The 22,293-nt window shown below is 44.3% G+C and overlaps 1 long non-coding RNA gene across 2 annotated transcripts in view; it reads right to left on the bottom strand.

Moving 5' to 3' along the window:
- LOC134157044 (uncharacterized) overlaps window positions 1–22,293 on the bottom strand; it is an 84,066-nt gene that overhangs the window by 30,550 nt on the left and 31,223 nt on the right. Inside the window, exons 3-4 of one of the 2 annotated variants that reach the window (XR_009962166.1) lie at window positions 9,040–9,198; window positions 7,979–8,081 (exon numbers count right to left, since the gene is read on the bottom strand). This is a non-coding gene — a long non-coding RNA (uncharacterized LOC134157044). The remainder of the gene's footprint in view (window positions 1–7,978; window positions 8,082–9,039; window positions 9,199–22,293) is intronic. The other variant, XR_009962164.1, reaches the window with a different exon arrangement.

The following is a 22,293-nucleotide window of genomic DNA, read 5'->3' as shown; positions in this document are numbered from 1 at the left end:
CTGCTTTGAAAACAACAGCATTATTGCTTTTAGGTGACTTAGGAACCTATTGAACAGCGGTGCAGGGATAGGAAGAGGAGTCCTGAGGCTGGTGTTTCTGCTGGGAACTGAGCTCAAATCCCCCATCTGCCACCCACCTCCAGAGAGGGACACTGCAAACCCAGGCAGCTCTTTTGCTGCTGCTTTCCTCAGTGAACCAGTGCTTGGAATGCAGCTTGGCAAAATGGATGTAGAGAGGCAAAACAGAGATTGCAGCCTTGGAGGTTTTTCTGAAACCATAAACAAAAAGGGAAGAAATGCAAGAACTGGATGTATAACTTTATGGCCTGTGAAAGTGAACTGCCTTATACAGGTCTGTCCCTTTGGAGGGATAGTGAGAGGGATTGTTATCTAATGGAGATGAGAAGAGAAGATAATGTGCTGTCTGATTAAAGATGCACATCCGCATGAGTTAGTGAGCCTGGATTTCTGAGCTCTTACCTCTTTGGTTTCCACTGAAGAGGTCCAAGAAGCTTCAGACACACTGTAGTTCCAGCAGGAACGTGCCTTGCTTTGCAGATCACCAGCACTACAGTCATAAATATTTGATGGCAAGGAGCAGAGATCCACATCCTCAATCACCAGAGAGATCAAGAAAGCAGGCCAGAGGAAGGAAAACCAACCTGAAAGCATTGCCCATCCCTCCAGAGCTGTTCAAACCTGACCTCTCTTAATGCAAATTGTATTAGGTGAACCCATATTGACAGTGAACCTGTCATATCCAGAAGCATCTGGATTTTGCAGGAGAAAACCAATGCAGTTTGATGGAACTGGCACAATGGATAAAGTCAGAAAATCAGCAATCAAATGTTACCACCTAATAGATGTTCTAGAAGCTGAAAACAAGTTATGTACCCAAATCCTGCCTTATTTCAGTCAGGAGCTGAGGTTTTACTTTGATCACATGAACAGCAGACCAACACATCTCATGCCATGCCCCTCTCAAACTGTAGATACATTACCTAGAAAGATGAATGATGTGGTTATAAAAGTTACAAGTGGTGGTGAATCTGCTCTATTCCCCTAGGAATTTTCTCCAGAGGTTTTTCCTCATTCAAACACTGTGTCTTATTTCCTAGCTGATTTTTTCTTACTTTACTATTCAGACCTCAGCTTTCCCAGCAGCTACCCTCATTGCATTAAAAGAGCTTTAAACCCTGCCTGTCTCACTCTTACTTTACCCTTTGGACCCGAGAAGTGAAGGACTATTCAACATCAGAGGTTTCAACATCGACATTCAAGCGAAAGCACAGCCAAACTGAACCAAAATGCCATCTCTGTTGCAGTCAGCTGTGTTTCTGAACTCCTCTGTGAGTAAGGAAGTCAGAACAGAGTTTTCAAAAGCCCTAGGGATAAAATATATATCCCTCAAGTTACATATGTAACCATCAGAGAAATAACTCCGAAAAGGAGGCTGCCACCACATTTCAGCTCTAGTGGGTTCCGCCTGTCCTCCTGGAGCTGCTGTTTTACGCTTCAGATCATTCTGGCTACTTTCTTTGTAGCATTTGATTCCAATAAATTGATTTTGATGATGTACTGAGAATTAGGCAGATACTTCACTACACTGACTTGAGACCAAACTTAGGAAGCCAGAAATGAACCTTTACGAATCCTGCAATCACATTTAGATGATCAATTATTTTGTTTATCTACTTAAGCATGTTAATGGGAGCCAAGTAGGGTACAGCAGGAAAAACTAAGGCACTTAAGCCAGTGGGAAGTTTGGAGGTGTAGCTGAAACGCGATTTCTAAGCTGGGGCAGGTGGGAAAGAGTATGTATTTAAAATGGTACCTAAAACAGAATATAACAATAGTCACAGCAAGCTTCTCCAGATGCCACAAGCATCCCATAAATGCAGCATCACAGTAGAATAATAAGCATCTTTTCATGTAAAAAAGCATACACTTTAACTTCAACCACCAAGGGCCTTACTGCAAAGATACAAATCTAAAGATGCAGACTGGTGCTTACTGCAAAGCACAAAAGCGCCTGAGCAGAGCAGGTACCAATTCTCATGCAAAGCCCCTGCACTTTCCAGAGCTTGAAAATTCAATACTTTTAAGATTCTGGCTGTAGTTCTTAAGTGCTGAGAAAGGAAAAGAAGTCATCAGCATAAAGGAGATTGGCTTTGAGAAACCCAAACCACAAGGTGAAAAGAGGAATGGGCTGCAGGTTTGACAGGGGACGCCAGAACTGACCCTGCCGATGCTGGGCTCCAGCAGAGTGTGGCTCGAGGGTCACCCCCAGAGAACTGCCTTGGCACCATGTCAGAGCCGTGCTGCCTCCCGTCCCACACGCAGAAGGAAAAGGGCCTCTCCCCAGACTCAGCAGCTGTCAAAAGAGGTGGGAAAAGCACAGCAGGGAATTACAAGTGCCTCAAGCCCACAAGGGGGATGGATGCTCGTAACAAACCACAACAGCGAGTCTCCACGGACCAGGAACAGCTGTGATTTGCGCAGTGGAAACCTGCACTGGCTCTGATTCCCTGTCTTCCCCCAACAGTGCCAGGGAAAGGTGACCCAGACAGGACAACGCTCTCACTTACCCCAAAGCTGCTTCACCTCACCATGAAAGTGCAAGGCAGGTCAAAAAAACAGGGGTTTTACCAAAATAATAACTGGGGAGAAGACCCAAAATTACATGAGTTCTGTGCTTCAGGGTCTGTTCCCATGTGAAGATGTCTTGGGTGTGTGAAGAGGGTGCTGAGGCGCTGGCACAGGGTGCCCAGAGAAGCTGTGGCTGCCCCATCCCTGGCAGTGCTCAAGGCCAGGTTGGACACAGGGGCTTGGAGCAAGCTGCTCTATGGAAGGTGTCCCTGCCTGTGGCAGGGGTTGGACTGGATGAGCTTTGAGGTCCCTTCCAACCCAAACCAGGTTGGGATTCTATGTTTCTCTGTTTGTTCCTGTTACAATTTATAGCTGCCATTTTCACTAATGTCCAAAAGACGAAGACACCCAAAGGGTAACAGAAATTGAGTTAACTCACGTGTTTTAAAACTTACAGCCATAGTAATCATTATCATTACACAGTACTTTTATTACTAACAATAACAAGAATAATAATTATTACTGCTATTAGTTACCATTATTATTACTATTATTACTTCCTATAGTGTTCAGGATCAATTCAGCTAGGAGACAAATGAGCATCAGGCCAGGGAGGTAAACGGGAAGGCTAAAGACAGAAAGGGAATGCTAGAATAAACAATCCCATTCCTTTATTTTTGGTAGCAAATGATAAAAGATACGCAGCTGTCCTGGCTCCAAGGAGGGGCATTAATATATCACCTGATACACTCGAAAAGCTTACAAAAATCTGGTTATATTTTTTAATCATCTTGCATTTTAGACCTTTAAAGTACAAATATGGATTTCAAACATATCAGGGGAACAAATTAACTCAGAAAAATAGCTGTACTTTCCAAGGTTGCACCTGCCATGAAATTGCTCCAAGTTTGCATTTTCCCTTAGTCTCTAGTGTGCCATTACAGCAGATTGATCACCCTCCTCTCCCCGGCAACTCCCCCATTAGAGGGTTATTGTATGGAAATTAATGGGAGGCTAGAAACATTTCTTTTGCAGCTGCAGTAGCAGAAGTCAGTTTTGATTAAGCACTCGAAACCCAGCAGACTGGGGTGATCTCTCTGCTTTAGTTCCCTTTTTTATTATCACTGGTGTCAAGTTTTGTTACTTTAGCCATTCCCCTGGTACTCCCACTGCATCCTTGGGTAATAATAGGGGTTATTTTCTTATGTGCACTTCTGTTTATTTTAAATATGTACAGACTGATTCACACTGGTGCCAGGTCCCTTTTCACCACCCTTAACACAGCCACAGGACTCCCTTATGCTCATTACAAAGGCCTGTTTACACTGGCTGAGTGGAGTGAGGAAGCAGCGGATTTAAATGGGTATCAGGAACAGAGATATATACTTCTATTCAATTACCCCAAGAGCAGCTGTAGCTGGTGTCACATTTAATGTGTACCTGCTCTGTCTCTTATTCATCTTGCTGTTTCCTACCTGCCCAGTGTGATCCAGTTCCTATTGTCAGCTGGCAAACAACACACATCCAAAGTAGGTCTGATGAAAAAAGACCACATATTTTAAAAGCCACCTATTAATCAAAGCCATGATGGAAGAGAGGTTGCAAGATACCTGTGAAAAACATGACCAGGCACAAAGCTCAGGGGACAGCATTCCGCTGCTATTGTCCCGACAGTTTTTCCTGCAAACAGTGAACTCGACGGGAATAAAAACACAGGGAGGGAAGTACTTTTGAAACAGATCCCACCACAAATCATGCAATAATTGAAACAAAGGAAAGAGATTTCACACTGTGTCAGCCAGCGTTACAGTCTTGGAGTTTGAAAAGGAAACCGGAGTCATTTCAGCTGTCAGTCGCATCAAGTGGCACAGGGCACGAGTGGGGAGAGCTCTGCCCTGATCTGTTCCTGATCACTTCCTTGCAGCTCCCTGCGTGTGGCCTTCAGCAGAGCAGGGACGTGTACTACCCATAGCTGCACCCATTTCTGACAAGTTTTAGGTTGGGAAATTCCCCCCCAGCACAAAGTACCTAAACTACATGCTAGCAACCACTGATGAGAAAAAGCCGAGTTAGGCTTTTGAGAAGGAAACACAAAGTGATGCCCAGCAAGGCCAACCTGAAGTGCTGCATGCCAGGATTCCCTGCAGCCACAGATGAGTGCCAGGTATGCTCAGAGCACAGCAGATACAGCTCAAACAGCAAGCGGGCTGAAAGGTGGGGCAAGGACCATTGCCTGGAGAACTGATTAAGTGGTACCTCTGGGGGGAAGAAGAAAAGAAAAGCCTTTAAGGGATTATTTATAGGGCTCATAAAGGTGCCTTTTGAATATCCATCAATCAAACAGTCAGTGGAAAGGTCTGCTCAGCACACAGGAGAGTAGAAGGAGTAAAGGAAATTGGCTATGGCATCCATCTGAGATGCAAGCTATCATCCATAATCTTCAGCGACCTGCTCTATATGGAAAGCACAGCAGTTTGGTGAGCAGGATGGTGAAGCACTGAACAAACAGCTGCTTGGCTTAAAACAGATGTGGCGGCTTCTGCCCCTGCTAAAGACAGGAAATGTCAGGAGTAAGTTGTAAGTTTTAACAACTTTGGGAGAAATAATAGAAGACAGGAAATGATCTACACAAGGATACAGCAAAAGGTATTTGGGTGCCAGCCAAAGGGCTGTAACCTGCCTTGAAGGAGCAAATAAAACCAGGAAGACAATAACAACAAAGCAGTGGCTGCCTGCAGACAGAATAAAGGGTAATTGCTGGTGAGCATAGGGCCTGCTAAGGGAATAGACAGTGAAAGGAGAGGAGATTCACAGACCATTACAGAGCTTACAAAAGCTGTAGGTCAGGAGCAATAGGCTCATGATGATCACTGGTTTTATGGCTGGTTTCCTTGCATCCTACTGCAGGAATAAACTACTGATCCATGGCAAACATTTCTTCCTAGGATTCCACTTCATCTCTTCCTTTGTTCTGGTTTTGTAGTGGCATTTGTGGAGCATTTTGGTAAATTGGAGTTGCAAAGCAAGGCCCTTCCTGGCTTCCCTTGTTACCAGGAGGCTTGCTTGGTCTAACTCAGAAAACAGAGAGGTTTGTGGCTTTTGGGTTGGGGAAGCAAAACCAAGAGGCAGAAGCTGATGTCTGCAATATGGTCCCACCACTGCACCACTCCCTGCTTGAGCAGCCTTTGGGAGCAAACAGCTACACAAGGCACGGCTTTACATTTCTTTCTGATGTGACTTATACATTTGATGACAAAGTACTGTACTACAACACCCCATTTATCTTATTAAATGGTCCCAGAACAGCTCTGAGAAATGTATTTAACATGGAGACATCTATTAATTAATAAGCACATTAGTCAGCAATCAATACTCAGTTGATGATATTGTTTAAATTATACATACACAATAAGGATATGTTTCTGCCTTCCTCATCTGTTTTAAGGCATATATTGAAAACAAGTAGTGCAGAACGGCTTTGCATTCAAAAAAGTTAAATTAAGATTATTCTTAAATAGACTAATCCTATGAACATATTATATTGCATAAAATTAGCCCTGAGCACAGTCAGTTTATCACCTCACTCTCTTCACAGTCCATTGATTAAGCAGACACTGGGAGCAGTCTGTTCTTTACTGCGTTTGTTTTTATTGCAGCAATACTGTTATCTGTTTCAAAATCCTGAGTGAGGCATTCCCAGCAATTACTTCTTCTGGGTCTGCATAAAATGTACAGATAATTCTCAGGCTGATTCGCTACTGCCACTTGTATCACTTGAAGGCAACAGCAGCGATCTTCAGCTGCAGATCCCTGTCCTCAGCCTTGCTCTCACACAACACACACCCCTGCACCAGCACCTACACCACAGCCAACACTGTGCACTGTACACAGACCACTTTTATATGGCACCCTTATTGCTTCCCAGGAAAATGGGACTGGACTGATATGATCCCAGAGTCATTCTGCAAGAGGAAACCCTGGGGCTCTCTAAGCTACCCATGCTCACACAGGTAACTCAGTCTGGCTGCACAGCAGCATCACAGAATCACAGCCCAGTTTGGGTTGGAAGGGACCATCCAGCTCCAATCCTTCCCATGGCCAGGGACACCTTCCACTAGAGCAGCTTGCTCCAAACCCCATCCAACCTGGCCTTGAACAGTGCCAAGGATGGGGCATGGTTTGCTCTTCCTCCTGTCTGAAAGGGATGTTCTTTATGCTCACATTCCTCCCTAATAACTAGAGAACAGCTTTTGCCTAGCAGTAAACCCAGATTTCTTGGTCACACACACGCACTCAGTTACGCTTCCCTTCAGTAAATCCAATTACAAGATACATTTTGTTCTTTCATTTACCTTGAAATCAAACTTTTCTTTTTAGCACAGGATGAATAAGCACAGCTAAAGCCCCAGGAACCAGTGCAGGCAATGCTCCTCTGTGCTACTTCTCCCCATGCTGCCTGCACAGCTCATCCCTACCATGGGGTTCACAAGCCACTGTTTTTATATGACCAGATGACACCAGCCTCAATTTTCCCCTAAGCAGGGCTGCCATAAATGGGAATAATTTAATAGAAGTGGAGAAAGTCAACAGAATCATTCTGGGGTTTTGCTTCAGTCTCGTGACTGTGTTTTAGCAGAGCTTAAATCCTGAGCCTGGACATACTCAAAGTGGATTAAAAAGCATTTATTTTACATTAAGAAGCAGTCTACTTAGGTGCAAAGTTAATATATTATAATACTTAATGCACTAATATTTATATTAATATGTTTAAGTTATATTCAATTACTGCAAGCCATTTACACAAGTAGTTTTACCTAGAAAGTTTCAACTCAATTGGCTGAAGGTCATTTTCATGAGTGTACACAAGCCCTAGAGAGACAATGGGCTTGCTTTAAATTACTACACTATGTAAGAACAGCGTATGTCCTCTCTTCCTATACATACAATACTTCTATTAGCATAACTGTCAAAGGCTGCTTTTGTCTGCTTTGCTTTCAGACACTGAGGATTGATAGATGGCCACTTTCCTCTCCATTTGGGCACACTGGAGCTACATGAATGCCGAATTACAGCAGTGCTCTCTTGTTTACTCCTAAAGATAATATTATTTGCTTGTCGGCATCTCAGAAGCCACCCTCCAGAGCAGAAAATTACCTGAACCCAGAGATCTTTACCAGCTGATGGAATTACAAATGACACAAGCACTCAGAACTTACAATAACAGTCATCACAGGAACACAAACTGATTTGATAGACCAAATTAAAGGTGCGTCCATGCTGTGGGCGGAGGCAGCAGGGAAAAGGGGATGCTGGAGATGGGATCATCCTGTTAGACAGCCTTCAGCACTGTCCTACCAGCGCCACGCGTGAGAGGGTGCTCTGCTCTCACCTAACTCCTGTGCTCTCCCTGCAGCTGCAGGCCCTGGAGTTACACTTTTCCTCGCCCTCGGCTCTGGAATGAGAAGGCAGAAGAAAGCTGAGGGACCCAGAGCCTGAAGCGGGACCCAGAAGTGGCTGAGGGGGGTGTGGGAACCACTGGGAGGCAAAGGAAGGAAATGCGATTCACAGCTACGTGCTGTACAACAGAGGATGCTCTTCACCAGCATGGGCAGTGCCTGGCTCAGAAAAAGAGGTTGAGCTCCTGTGCTGAGCAACAGGCCTGGACTGCCACCAGTTCATGCTCTGCCCCTTACACTGTCTCTACATAGAGGTGTAGTGTACTGAGTCACTTCCTCAGCGGTGCAGATCCAGAGCCTCACTGGGTCTGCCTCACTCAGTGAGATTTTGGTGGGAATACTTACAACTGTGAGCACCAGATTTGTTTCCTATGAATGTGTGCCAGTGTTTACCTAAAACTTTCCCTTTCAGCAATGGGTTTTGCCAGTAAACACCTTTGCTGTGGTATTTTTGGCACAGGAGCTTGAACAGGGACATTAACCCAACCAAACACCTTCAAAGCTGAAGTGAGCACTCACAGAGTACTCATCCAACTCTGCAATTACATTACTTCTGCTTTGCGCTAAGGAGTAACCTTTGTGAGCATGACTGTCCATGAGCTACCTGGACCAAGTGAAGCTCTCCCAGGTGAGGCTTCTCTGGTTCCAGGTGGTTCTTCAACCCCACAAATACACATCTTGGAAAGTTTTCCTACAGACTGATACAAAGCTTTATGTATTCAGCTCGGACTTGTGTGGAACTGATGGGCTTGGCTCTGCCTGAACCCAAAACGCAAGTAAAAGCCAGCCTGTGTCAGAAGACCAGAAGAAGGAGTCACACAGAAATGGACTTTCTCAGCCACACTGCACGTGCCTGCTGCTGGACTGCTTATGAATACAGGAGGGATTTTTCTCAGTTATTCAGCACTGTGTTGAAGTGCTTAGAGAGGACAGCTCAGCTGAGATTGCACACCTAGACCTGGGATTGTGGCTTTAATCTTAACAACAGACTCACCTGGACATCAGGACTGCAACCACACCAGGAGCCCAAGCGCATGCAGAGCTGGCGATCGGCTGGTGAGCACAGGCTGGTTTCACCCCCTCATCTCTCAAACATCCTGCATCAGACGTTGCTGGAGGTCAGCGCATGCAGCCACAGAGGATGTTGCAATACCTGTGATAAAAATCAAAACAGAATGTGTTCTGATAGCTGGATTGAAAATTAGCTTTAGGGGCTCCATGCATTGCTTTCTTAATGATGTGAAACGTAGTAGCTTCAAGGGTAATAAAGATGAATTACTTTTTAATAAAATAATGAAACTCCAGTAAACACTCAGGTTTATCACTTAATTTATCCCCAGTGCTCACACAGAAAGAATTTTTTTGCTACCTCATTTTTAATATTCTCAGTGATTAGATTCCAATAACCTGCTCCACAGTAATGTGTGTCTCATTTCCCTGGACAGCCAAAATAGGCCATAACTTCCTCTCCGTTAGAGCACTAATGCTGTAATTTAGAACTTCTGTCAAGATGAAAGATCTTCCCAGGGAGTTGCAGCAGGCCCATGGCAACACTTTGGCAGAGGGCTGGATAATGAAGTTTTCATTATTAAATAAAGATATTTTAGGAATGTCATAACCCATGAACCCATTCTTCTACCACGCATCGGCACGTTGTTTATTTCTCATCTGCTGGTACTATCTTGCCCCTCCTCACTCCCGTTTTTTGGCTACCTTGTGAGCTTCCTGAAGTCACCAGAGACATCAATCCAAGTCCCTCTCCCAGCGGTCCTAGGGTGGGATGGACTGGAGCATGGCTGGGGAGGGCATGGGCTGACATCCCTTTGCTGGCAGACAGCCTGAGCCCTGCAGGTTGGTACTACCTGAATGAAATGTTAATGTGGAAGCTCAGGAGCATCAACAGTTATGGGAACAGGGTGTTTTTCAGGAGGAAATTTATCACTTGTGAGTGGTGCCACACTGGATTCTTGGTAAAGGCTGCAAGTGAAAGCAAAGGCAGATCTGCAATAAAGAAGTTTCCCAGCATTTAGGTGTGAGGTGAATCAATAGATCTCAGCAGGGTAGCTTGCTGCCTTCTGAAGACACAAGAAAGACAATTATGAATTGCACAGACAGCCCTGCTCACCTATCAGAGCACTGCATTTAGTTTTGGAGTTTAAAAACAAGCTGTAAACCCTATCAGGAATTGAATTAATGGGAAACAATTTCCCCCTTCCCGTGTTAAGCAAACAGGGAAGTTGCGTGTGACAGCATAAATGCTCTGTGTAATGGTTTGCTAAGATCCTCCTGATTAAAAACACAAAATCTCATTTGAAGATAGTTAATGGATTCTGCATGTCTACAAAGTATTATGAAGGCAACATTCATCTGAACTTGGGGCCTGTGCTGATTACAACTCAATTAGTTGTGATTCAGTTCACTGAAGAAAAATACCCATTTCATCAGCACAAAGAAATAACCACTGGCCACAAAATGCATTTTCTGGAATTGCTCTACCAGCTGCTTAGATATTGTGTTTAGAATGGTCATGCTGCCATGAGGCTTTAACCGCAGCCCTGATTTCATGTCACTGGCCTCAATTCATCCTGTTAACACTTTTCCTTAAGACCACCTCAGTGCACACCACCAATCAGGGAGTTTTTACTATTCAAACTAGATGTGCTTAGAAGCACATCCTACAGCATGGGGGTAAATGTATTGGGGATTTTGATCTGCTGCATTTTGATGACGGAACGCCCTTTGCCAAATTCAGTTGTTGCCTTCGGCACCATTACCAGAGGCTTCTGGATTCAGCAGAGCAAATGCATCCTCTGCTGCTGCCAAAGAGAGGGAGGGTGCTTGCACAGGGAGCACAGATGCCACGGTTTCATTTTGCAGCTTGCAAGCAACCAAGGATGGTGCTGCTGGCTGCCAAGATGAAATCCCATCATCACACTGGGCCTCCAGAGCTTAGAGCAGCCAATGTGAAAACCCTATTTTTCCGCTTAGAACAGGTAAATCTCAGTGTCCATCGAGGAGCAGGTCTGTTGGGTAGGACAAACCTAGATGTCACCAGAGTGAACAAGAAGCTTCCTGCCTTGCTTTTTGCCGATGCTATTGGGACAATTCTTGGAGAGCACTCTCTCTAGTACCAGCTCATGCTCTGTGTTGTCTCACAGCTTATCCCATTCTTCTTTTGGGTCGCTCTCTTTAAGTAGAATCATAAAATCACAGACTCATAGAGTGGTTCGTGCTGGAAGGGACCTTAAATCTCAACCAGTTCCAACCCCCTGCCTTGGGCAGTGACACCTTCCACTAGCAGTTTTGGTTTAAGCCCTTTTTGGCCTCATTGCTAAAATGAGATGAAGTTGTTAGCTTGCACAAATCGCTCTCAGTGGCAATGCTGGGATACATCAAGCTTCCAGAAGGGAATCTATATTGCTACGAAAACAGGCTTGAATTTCAGTGTCATGTTCCCACGATAAAGCTCAAGCACAGCTCGAGGCAAACGAGGACCAAAGGAAACGCAGCGCGTAGGTTAAGTATCAGCATTAAGATCTTGCTTTCGTCTTCCTGCAAAGAAGCAAACAAATAAATATGAAGAAAGAAGAAACGAAGATAGCGCGAGGAGGGGATGTCCCCAGGGCACAACGCTCGGGGTCAGCCCAGCTCCCTGGCCACTAGGTGTCTGTCTTGACTCAAAATCATGACCTGGACCAAGGCAGTGACTGAAGTCAGGCTGGGAAAGCTCTCCCTTCCCCAGCAGCGGGTAGATGAAAGTAGCGCTTTCCACCTTCGCTGGTCTTTATCATACCGAGTCCTGGACTTTTTGTCTCTCATCACCGTATCAGCAGCAGCTCGGGGGATGAAGTTCAAGCCCCCCCCCCTTGCTCCCCACCTCCAGGAGCCCTGATCTGACCAAGGTGGTTCTCGCTGTGCGCTGTGGTGGGTGCTGAGCCCTGCGCTGCTCCTGGAAGCTCTTCTATTTATGGAAATTCAAGTCTTTCATTTCACTTAATTAAAGCACCCAGGAGCTATCGGGCTCATGTTTTTCAGGAGATTAAAGTGTGCTTTTAGAAGGCAGGGAAGGGCCAAAGCCTGAAGCTTAAACACAAACCAACTCTTCGGTGGGAAGAGATGACAGGAGATTCAAATCCATGATGCTGGGATTCAGCACTATCCCAGCTCAATTCTGAAGTCTGATTCCTACTGAGAAAATAACACAGGAAACACAATCTGGGATATACTTCTGTCTCCACAAGTGGCCAAACCCAGACGTATTCAGGAAAAAGATAAATACAAACGGCAATACAAACTAAATTCCACTTTTCTGCTTTATCTGGTTCTAGACCAATTCAAATATTCACCTAAACTATGTGTTTTTCATTGCACAGAAAAACAGTGTGATAAAATCCTACTGCCACAACAGAAGTATTAGTCACAGCAGTAAAACCATAGAAAGATTGAACAGACCAATCCTACTACTAGATAGGCTTGCAGAAGACCCCCTTGTGCAAAGGCAGTTTGGAATTTAGCAAAGGTACATGCAGGGAGTTACACAGGTGAGACATCCATCAGAACCTCAGGACATCCAGTTTCCATTTCATATCATTATCTAGTCTAGCATCAGCACATATTCTGATCTCATTCACAGCACGGCCAAACTAAAACCAGTATTAACCCTGTGGAAGACAACTGACTTTTGCCAGTGCAACCATGGTGAGATCATCTTCAAGCCCTGGGCCATGCTGCATTACAAGTGGCTATCTCAGGCAAGCACCTAAAGCCATTTTAAAGTGGCAAAAAGCAGTTACATGGTTGATTATCAGTTTGTGTTTTCAAGCCAGCATCAGAAATAGCTAAATCTGATACATGCACAATGTGGGGTGAAGAACTCATTGCTACTGAATTCACCTAAACCTTTTGGGTCCAGAGGGTGCACACTAATGAGCCACTCACATGCAATAGCTGCTTTCTACCCTTCCAAGCTGCACGTAAAAACACATTTGTCATTTTGACATTTTCAATGTCTATCTGATCACACTGCTGTCACCCCAAGACTGTTGCCAGCAGCAGACTATGCACAATAAAATCTACAGATACCTACAACACTTGACTTGGTTTTGTAACTTCAAACTGCATCTTAAAGGGGAGCAAAACTGCTCTCGGCAGAAGTACCACGAGAACTCATCCCTCCAGATGTGGCTCATCAGCAGACACAGGCTTTCCCACTCTCTATTCCTTATCAGTGAGAAGCTGGCTTTCCTCAGGCTTCCCCTTGACAATGCCACATGAAAATATGCCGTGGTTCCAGCTGGCCAGGTGGCTACTGGAGCACAGAAATGATTCTGCTGAGCTAACGAAGCTTAGGCCAGAACTGTGTAAATACTGGAGAAAAGAACTGGCAAACGTTTGTTCAAATGAAGGCATGGCATTAGTTTCAATAGCACCCACGAGTCATAACGGCTCTTGTCCGCTCTCCCGGAGTACTTGCACAAATGAACTGTTGTTTGAAAGAACATTCAGACAAAGCCTCTGAAAAACACAGGCAAATACATGCTCAAATCTGAGAGTTACGCAAGTATTTCCTCTGATGACTAATGACACCAAGGACTTCTCCTGCTGTTTGTGAACCTGGGAGTCATCTGCCCAGGAGTCTAAAGTGGACTACGTGGAAAAGAGCACAGATCAGTAAAGAGCAGTTTGAGGGAGGTGCACATTTGGATTTATTAGCATTTCTACTAAGATTCAATCCCACATCTTAGAAAGTCACTTTCTAATGTCAACCCGACATTAGAAAGTCACTTTAATATCAGCCAATTTACCTAAAAGCCTCTGAATTCCTCTCTGCAGGAACCTGGATATCCCAAGGCTGCTGCAAACGACTGTCTTCTCAGCACCTGTCAGTAACTTCCTGCTATCACAGCTCTAACAATGACAGTATTCCTCTGACAAGTAAACTACCTACTTGAGCACTGGATGGACTAAAATGTGAACTCAAAGCAGGGCAGCTCTTACCATACAATAGATATTGTGTCTGAGCACCACGGGCTTTTTAAGGAACGAGAGGAGGTAAAAAGTGGAAGTCTAGGATGTCAGCAGCAGGATGTAGGGGTGGAGAGTCCGGAGGCCCCACAGATCGCTGAGATCAGAGGTGGGAAGAAGCTGCATTGGAGAAGAGTTTCTGCAGGGCTCTGGCAATTGCCCACCCTAAATCAAGCTCTTACTAGCTCAGTTGAGCGCAATAAGCCTGACACTCAGCCAGAAGTCTTCAACAAGCTGGAGCTTGAAGAATAAGAAAACAACGCCCTGACAACATTTGTATTTGCATAAACATTATTTAATCAGCTCTGTGCCATCTCATTTCTGCAGGAGGCTGCGCCCAGACAATTTCCAAAAATGAGTTTAAATGCATTTAATTCGGGTGGGAAGAGTTTTCATTGTGGCAGCTCCTGAAGGCAAAGCGCGCTAGAGAAGAAGCTAAGCAGGGGCAAGGAGCACAGACATCCTTCTGCTGTGCTGCCATTTCAGACATGGCTTAGAGAGACACTTGCTAGCTAGTAAATACTTTTATAGCAACTTCTTTCCCAGGACTTGGAGCCTAATAACTCACTTCTAAGAAACTATTCAACAGACATTAAGATTAGGTATTGTGAGTAGTACTGCTCATAGTTTCTGAGCTAGTAAATCCCTGTGCTTACTCCAGGGCTTCTGCAGGTTGTGTTTCCAGAACATTCCTGCACATTCAACCTGTGACACCTTGCTTGTTTCCTTTAAAGAACAGACCTTCCTGGCTTCCTTTGACTTGGTACCTGGGGGGGGAAAGCTTGCTAAGAGGAACTCCAAGCCTTTGAAGGTAATTCCTGCATTGGTCAACAACTGTAATAACGTAGCTAAAATTACGACGTGCTCCAAGCACTGAACATTAAAGACCTTGCGTTTATAAAAACAATAAATCAACCATGGTAAGTGCTCAAACCCAGCTCAGAGGCGCAGCTTCCCTTTCCCGAATCACAGAGGTTATGTACTTGAAATAACTCTGCCTCCCGAAATCATCGCATCAGCAGATGATTTTGCAATGCCTGGTCAGCCTGTTTGACGTTCCAGGATTCACAGAGCTGTGATCAGGAGAAGCTGATCACCAGTGGCCTCTTTTCCTTCCTCCCTTTCTCTCCTTGTGGCTCCAAATGCATTATTTTGTTGATAACAAACAGGAGGAACTCCTGAAGCCCCACACTGGTGGCCATACCCTTCTGAAAACAAACCATGTGTATGTTCCCATGCACAAAACAAGAGGGTTTTTCTGACTTCAGCTTACTTAACAAATGTGCCTGCAAAGACTCTCACCAACTCACGGATAAAAGTAAGGCTTTTAAGGACAGGAAGTCATGCTTACATTTTCCTGGTGTATCTAGTCTGTTCTCATGAGAACGCATGAGCAGCCTTCTCCCACCAACCTGAAAAAGACCTGGAAAAGCAGCACAAGCTGGGACTAGTTTCTAGTTTTTCTCCTTTGCAATAGAGCTAATATTATACATATAAACCCAAAGAAGACATGGTCTTTTTCCTTGAGCAAAGGAGGAGCCCTCTGCCTAACATCAGTACACTTGCTCATTTAGGTCCAACAGCAACCAGTTTATAGCTGGTTTGTGTTACTGACAGGACCCAGTGTTACATGTGTGGCTTCTCCATGCTCCTAACACTGAGAAAGAAGTCAAAAAGAAAATATTCTCATCTTGAGCATCTTTTTCACTTTCCTGAACCCTCAGATTCCATCTCGGCATAACGGGGGCTCTAGTAATGGTCCACCTGTGCAGTTCAGTTTAACTCTCTGAAGCAGCCCGAGATCCTCAGCTCAACAGCAGGAGAAAAGGCAGTGACAGAAGCATGAGCAGACACAAGGACTGCCACTGCAGTTCCAACCTGGATGCATTTATGCACTGCCCTGCGCATCCTCCCGAGGTTGTGGATTTGCTTTGTTGAAAGCAGAGGTTCGAAACAAAGGGAATGGGGCATGGAAATTTACTTCCATTTAGCTGTGACTGGGTTTTATGTGGAAAATGCACCCCACCCTCTCTATCTGAGAATCAGCAGGAGCCTCACTCCCAGTGCTGTTGCTCAAGGGGAGATCTCCACTGTCAAGTTGATTTGTGATGCATTTGAGTTGACAGATTGCCTTGGGCAAGGGAGGAGGTGGCTTTGCAAAGGAAGGAAGGAAGGAGATTAAACCTCCATCAAAATGTGTGGTTACCTACGGTAGGGAAGGGGAGAGGCAGTGGGGGAAGGTGGAAACTCAAAAAGCAGATGAGAAAACTGCATTACCAAATAGGGAAAAGGTGAAGAAACGTGAAGATTTTACCCTTTAAGATCTCTGGTTTTCCAACCGCTTCTAGCCCGAAGCTGCGCTCCAGCTCCACAGAGACCTCCCCCCAAATCAGAGCCCAGTGGAGCACCTTGAGAAAAGTTTTAGCAAGGAAAGAGTCAGGAAGCAGCGGGCAGCTTGATTTTAAACAGCAGTGTGCAGACAAGGGAGAAGAGCGAGTATGTCCTCGTGTTCTGAGGCAGCAAGAGGGTGCGATTCCATCTGAAACTGCTGCAGACGTGGACCGTCCCCTGAAAGGAAGTTTCTATGGGATTCTAATGCTGTCCTCACACACCGAGAAGGGTAACACACTGTAAATGTCATCGGCATACAGATATTTCTTGTCCTGTATTCTTTCCTGGAGGGAAAAATGTAAATCATGGGATTAAAGAACATCAGAGAAATAGCATTTACAAACTCAAAGTACCTGTTTCACTTCTACTTCCATTATATTTCTGTGTAATAACTTCGTATTGGAAAACAGGAACATCTATTACCCAACCACTACTTTTTCCCTAATAATTAATTACTTCCAATTCTTATTCTTGTGCACATGCACTATGTCAGTTCTGTTCTAGTTTAGTTTTGGTTGAAAACACACACTTTGTGCTAGTCGGAGGTTTTAGTGCTTCAACATACTTGTTTTATGTGGCTGTGCACTGATGTCCCTCAATTCCCTATTAGATCATCCCCATAAATCATTTCTTTATTGCTCCTCCTAGAATTCATGCAGTAATTTACTTTTCAAGTAACCCTTTGTATTATTCTATCAAATGCTGGACTTTGGAGCAGTTGGGTATCATCCAAATGTATCACACAATAATAACATTTGGAACAGTATCATCTTTTCCAGTAGCTAAACAGTCTCAGAGACAAAACAGACATTACGATGCTCTCACCATCTCTCTTAGCATCTTCCCCCAGCAAGTTATTATTAGCAATTAATGTTTTACCTATTTAAAGTGCCAAATAAGTTGCCATCGACAGCCAGGTAAACTTGTCCAAGGCCTTACTGACGTTTTGAAGCTGTGTATTTGGTATTATCTTTGTTACTTTCCCCAGTGTTAACACCCTTGAAGCTCCCTGACACTAAGGGCACAACCAAAAAGTTGCTACAGACTATTTAAACTTATTCCATCCTAACGCTGTCACAATCTCTGCTCATTTTCTTTCCCAGTGGGATGTAAAGTGAAACGGAGAAGGGGTGTATAAAGCCTATTACAAGCTCTGCCTTTTCAGCATTAAACAGCAAGCTAATCATTGGAATTCTAAATTGTTATACAGGAGGAATAGATACATATTTTCTTTAAAAGTCAATAAAATAATGTATATTTTTCTGACCATATTAACAAATTCCATTAAGCAGCTGAGAAACAGAAAAGTCTCTATTTTTGAAGTATGTATTTTTCTGGAACTCACACCCATACTTTCTTCCCATACCTTTTATGCAAAGGATAAACAGATCAAAGACAAGACTGAACAAACCAAAAATGGGATCTTATGGATCAGCATAAGAAGGAAGCACCAAGATACCCAACATGACTGCAAGGAGCCACTCCAATTTGTATTTTGAGCACATGGTGTTTAAGTACCATGAAGATGGGAATGAGAGCATGGCTCTAGAAAGCTGCTGAATAAGCTGCACTGAAACATCACCATTGGTAACTATGACCAAAATTAGCCCTTGTTACTTAAACTTTCCATCAGTGAACGCTTTGGCACCACTTCCCTTAGACGTTATCCTTTGATGAAGACAAGGATTTTACTCCTCCATAAGCTCTAAGCAGGATTCTGCTCAGATGCTGGTGACAAGAGGCTGTTTGGGGAGGGAGTTTCAGGGGCTGGTCCTCAGCTGAGTGCCAGGACAACTCTGACAGACAGTTTATTCCTATTGATCGTACTAGTGGAGGCTTATGAGAGATGTCCTTAAGGCCTGCTAATGACTGCACACTGCAGGATTACCTCTTCAAACCCTGAGGATCAATAGCAAAATCTCTCTTCTAAAAGTGCCATTTATATCTTCAGCCCCCAAACACACACAGCACCGTTGCTCTCTGCCCCAACACTTTTTAATTGCCCAGCACATTAAAACTTCTGAAAGTACTTAATTACTGGATTTCTGCTTCATGAAAGGCTCAGTTATAATTATAGGTTGTTTGGGGAAGGGGGTTTCTCTTCACGTTCTAATTGCAAATAATTGACTGTAAAACATTTCTGAGCGTTACATTTAGAACAAAGATGCATCCTTTGAAGTCAGTATTTGGTTTATACCTTACTGCAAAGGGGATACACAAGGAAATAGGTCTTGCTTTTAGTTATATTAACTTATTCTTATGGCAGCAGAGAGATAGACCTTTCTGTGCAAAATAATCCACTCAAATCAAATGGATAGTCCATGCTCAGAGAGCTCACAAGGCATTTACAGTGTGATTCAGTGACAGGTATGAAGCAAAGAAATAAACACAGAGGAAATGATAAGCACTGAATCAATCCTGACCAGTTCAAAGTATCAGTTTCCATACCCTCATTTTCTAGTCTTCTTCCCCTGTTTTTAAATGACCTTTTACCACCACGAATTACTTTTAAGAAGGGATGTGGAAGGAAGCAGCCTATTGCTGTGAATCTGAATTCCCATGGGACAACACACTTAAGCTGGTCTCCTGGAAAAGCTTCATTCTACCACCATTAGATTACCTCTATCATTATATTATACAGGGAGAAGAGCTTTCTGGGTAAGAACTTCACACTTGAACACGTGCATTTCAAAGGACAGGAGAACTCAAAACAAGCCACTGAAGGCTTGGGAAACATCAATGCAGTTTGGAAACCTTGACACGAGGTACAGAAACCAGATGGTTTAAAAGCGAGTCTGATCTGGCAATCTCTTTGAAATCTTGCCTCAGAGGAAGGCACGAGGAGCTCTGGAGGCTGCACACAGAGGTAAATTATGTGTTTATTTAGAAAAGAAAGAGGCCAGCTAAAGAAAGTAGGTACTCAAAGGAATGACACTGCCTATGGTGTTTCAGGGGGAAAAGAAAGTAAGGTGGTTTTGCCCTGGGATTGAAGGTATTTATTTGCATTATCTACCAGTAAAGCATGAAGCTATTTAAAGACATCTCATCATTCTATTCAGTAAAACAGTGAAATTAGTCAAGATGACTACAAAGATTTGGGCCTAGGCTTGCAAGCGTTCATTATTTTCTCCATGGCCATGAGGGTGTGATTCATCCACATCTAAACAAGTCACCTTGGGCTCCCTTGAGAGATAAGAGAGAAATCAGCACAAGGTATGATTCATCACATCTAAAACTGGTGCCACAAAGGGCCCTTCGGAAGCATGTATGTGTGTGTGTGTGTGTGTGTGTGTGTGTGTCTCTATCTCAGTTGAGTCTAAGCAGAGCCTGGCTGCTACAGAGACCTCGGTGAAGGGGTTTAACATCAGATGTTTGAGGGCTCAGACGTTTCCTGACAATGTCTGGTTTTAGATGAGGAAATATATATATGCCCATGATAAGTACAGAGATAGCCACCCAAAAAACCCTAAACCTGTTAATTTACTTCTGGAAAATAAAAAGAAAACCAGGCAATGTTGTTTCATCTCCCTCTTTGATTATACTCCTTCAAATCCCTGGAAAATCAAGCTTTAGCCCAACTACAGAATAGAATCTCTTTCCTGTTCTCGGTTGCTTAAGTTTCCGTAGCTAGTCATCATCCTTCTATTTTATTAGCTCTCCAATAAAAAGGGACACCAAGATTTTCTGGATCTGATTCCCCTGTATATCCCAGATTAATGTATCCCAGATTAAGTCTGACAGAACTAATATTAGTTTGATTGCTCCTGGAATATCTCATCTGTAAAATGAGAGGAGAAATCAATTTAACAGAATACCTAGGGGCAAAGAGCAGGAAAAAAAGGACTCCTTTGTAAAAGAAGGGTTTGCCATGATGAGGAAACAAGAAAAAATACAACTCTGGGGTTGTTTTGACAATACACTTTTGCCTGTAGGAATGCCCATTTCAGGAAGCCTGATGTAGGGAAGTAGCAGGGGGAAAGAAAAGCAAAGCTACAGCAGAGAGAAAAGAAGGCCAGTGAAATAATAATAATAATAATAATGAGAAGAATGTCACATTACATTTGGAGAGCAGCATCCGCAGCTGCCTGCCCCCCGAGGGGGGATGAATGCAGACGGCAGCCAGGGCAGCGTGCTGCGTCTTGCGAGCATTCCTGCGGCGAAGGCAAGTCCCTGCAGCCCCGGGAACATTCCAGCGCCCGCACGGCGCTTCCAGCTCTGCCGCTTTGCAAAAGGAAAGAAAATACACGTGTGCTGCTAACACGGCCCCAGCCCTGCTCTTTGTGCATAGCCAGGTCTCCTCAGGCACCCCGGAGCGGCATCGCGGCGCGTTCCGATGTTCGGTGAAGGTGAATGCTGCGGAGGAGCAAGCCAGAGCCTTCACAGGACACCAAGGTGGGACAGGGGGTCCTGCCCCGCCAGTAACCTCAGCTTCCAGCAGTGGTCACATTAACTTCAGATATTCATTTGTAGGAGAAAGAACAATGTGCCCGTGCAATAGTTTGCTCAGTCTAAGCTTCACCTCTGCATACAGAGAAGGAAGCACAGGAGACAACGCGGTATTTGGAAATGATCATGGAATGGAACCATGACAAGATAAAATGAGCCTTTATTTCCTCCCTGTGCTTCCAGCCCCTCTGCTCCTCCGCTGTGAGAAACCCTGCTCAATATTTAATCAGTTACTGCCCTAGATGTGGGCTGCCCCTCAAAAAAGTGTTAATAAGCACCTCATTAACCGGATGCTTTACCCTGCCTGTTCCAGGGGACACAGCACACTCCCTCTCCAGTGCATTATCTATACCATAAGGGGTCTAAGCTCACATAAGGAAATCTGATTAATCGCAGGTTCGACGGGACCACAGCATCATCAGGAGCGCTGTCTCCCTGAACTACAGCAGTCTGCAGATCTCCAGACCACAACTCCTAGGAGCGATTCAGTGCGGAGCTAACTGGGTGGATCTGGCTTCATGTACTCTGTTAGGATCCCCAGCTTGTACTGGAAAAAAGCTGGGAAGAGTAGATGGACAGCAACAGAAAGCAAGCATACAAAGGCTCAGTTCAGCAGATTTGTCTTTGCGCTACCTCATACACTGCCTGCTGAGCTGACAAGAGGTGCACTGGAGCTACATCTTCTTTTTTCCCTTTTGCCTCCTGTTGTCTTCACAGAACTTCAGGATATGCTGCCAGCTGCTCATTCATGCCAGAGCAGGATGAGTAATAGTTTCTTCATTCCTAAATGAGCCCCTCTGATTCATGGTATGTGCTAGTCATTTTCTCCAAACGCCAAAGGAATCAAAGTTTCTCATGGGCCCCCTGTAGAAAGATTAACATGCCAGCAAAAGCCTGATTGGGAATGTGGGTAAAGAGCCTGGGTTGTGTATTTGTTCGTTGCCTGCAGTTCTTCCTCTCTAAGCAAAGCCCATCAGCATTTCCATGGATATTACATCCATTACCATAATGGGAATGAGGTAAATCTTGCTCACCATCTTCTTGCTAATTCTGCCCTGACTGTGCTTCTGTAATCTTCATCAGATCACACCTTCTGTAAAGCTGCAAGAGCTGTAGGTATGAGATCATGTCCAAAGCAGCCTCAGGTTCATATGCATTGCTTGATACATTTTCCCAAAGAAAACATGCACAGAGGAAACTCATAAAATGTCTGCTCTTTCTTATGTTGCTTCAGAACTAAGAGGCTTGTAAATCATTGCTGAATGGGATGCTATATGCTTTTCTGACTCTATTATGCATTATGAGGAAATTAATAAGTAATGGGATTTGCAAGATGAAAAGCAAGGAAACCTATAGGGTAGGTGATGGTGAGGCATAATTTAAAAAG

Source organism: Pezoporus occidentalis, unplaced genomic scaffold (genome assembly GCF_034315485.1).
Source record: "Pezoporus occidentalis ecotype Australia unplaced genomic scaffold, CSIRO_AGI_Poc_V1 ctg92, whole genome shotgun sequence".
NCBI lineage: Eukaryota > Metazoa > Chordata > Aves > Psittaciformes > Psittacidae > Pezoporus > Pezoporus occidentalis.
This window is presented reverse-complemented; position numbering and strand designations above follow the sequence as displayed.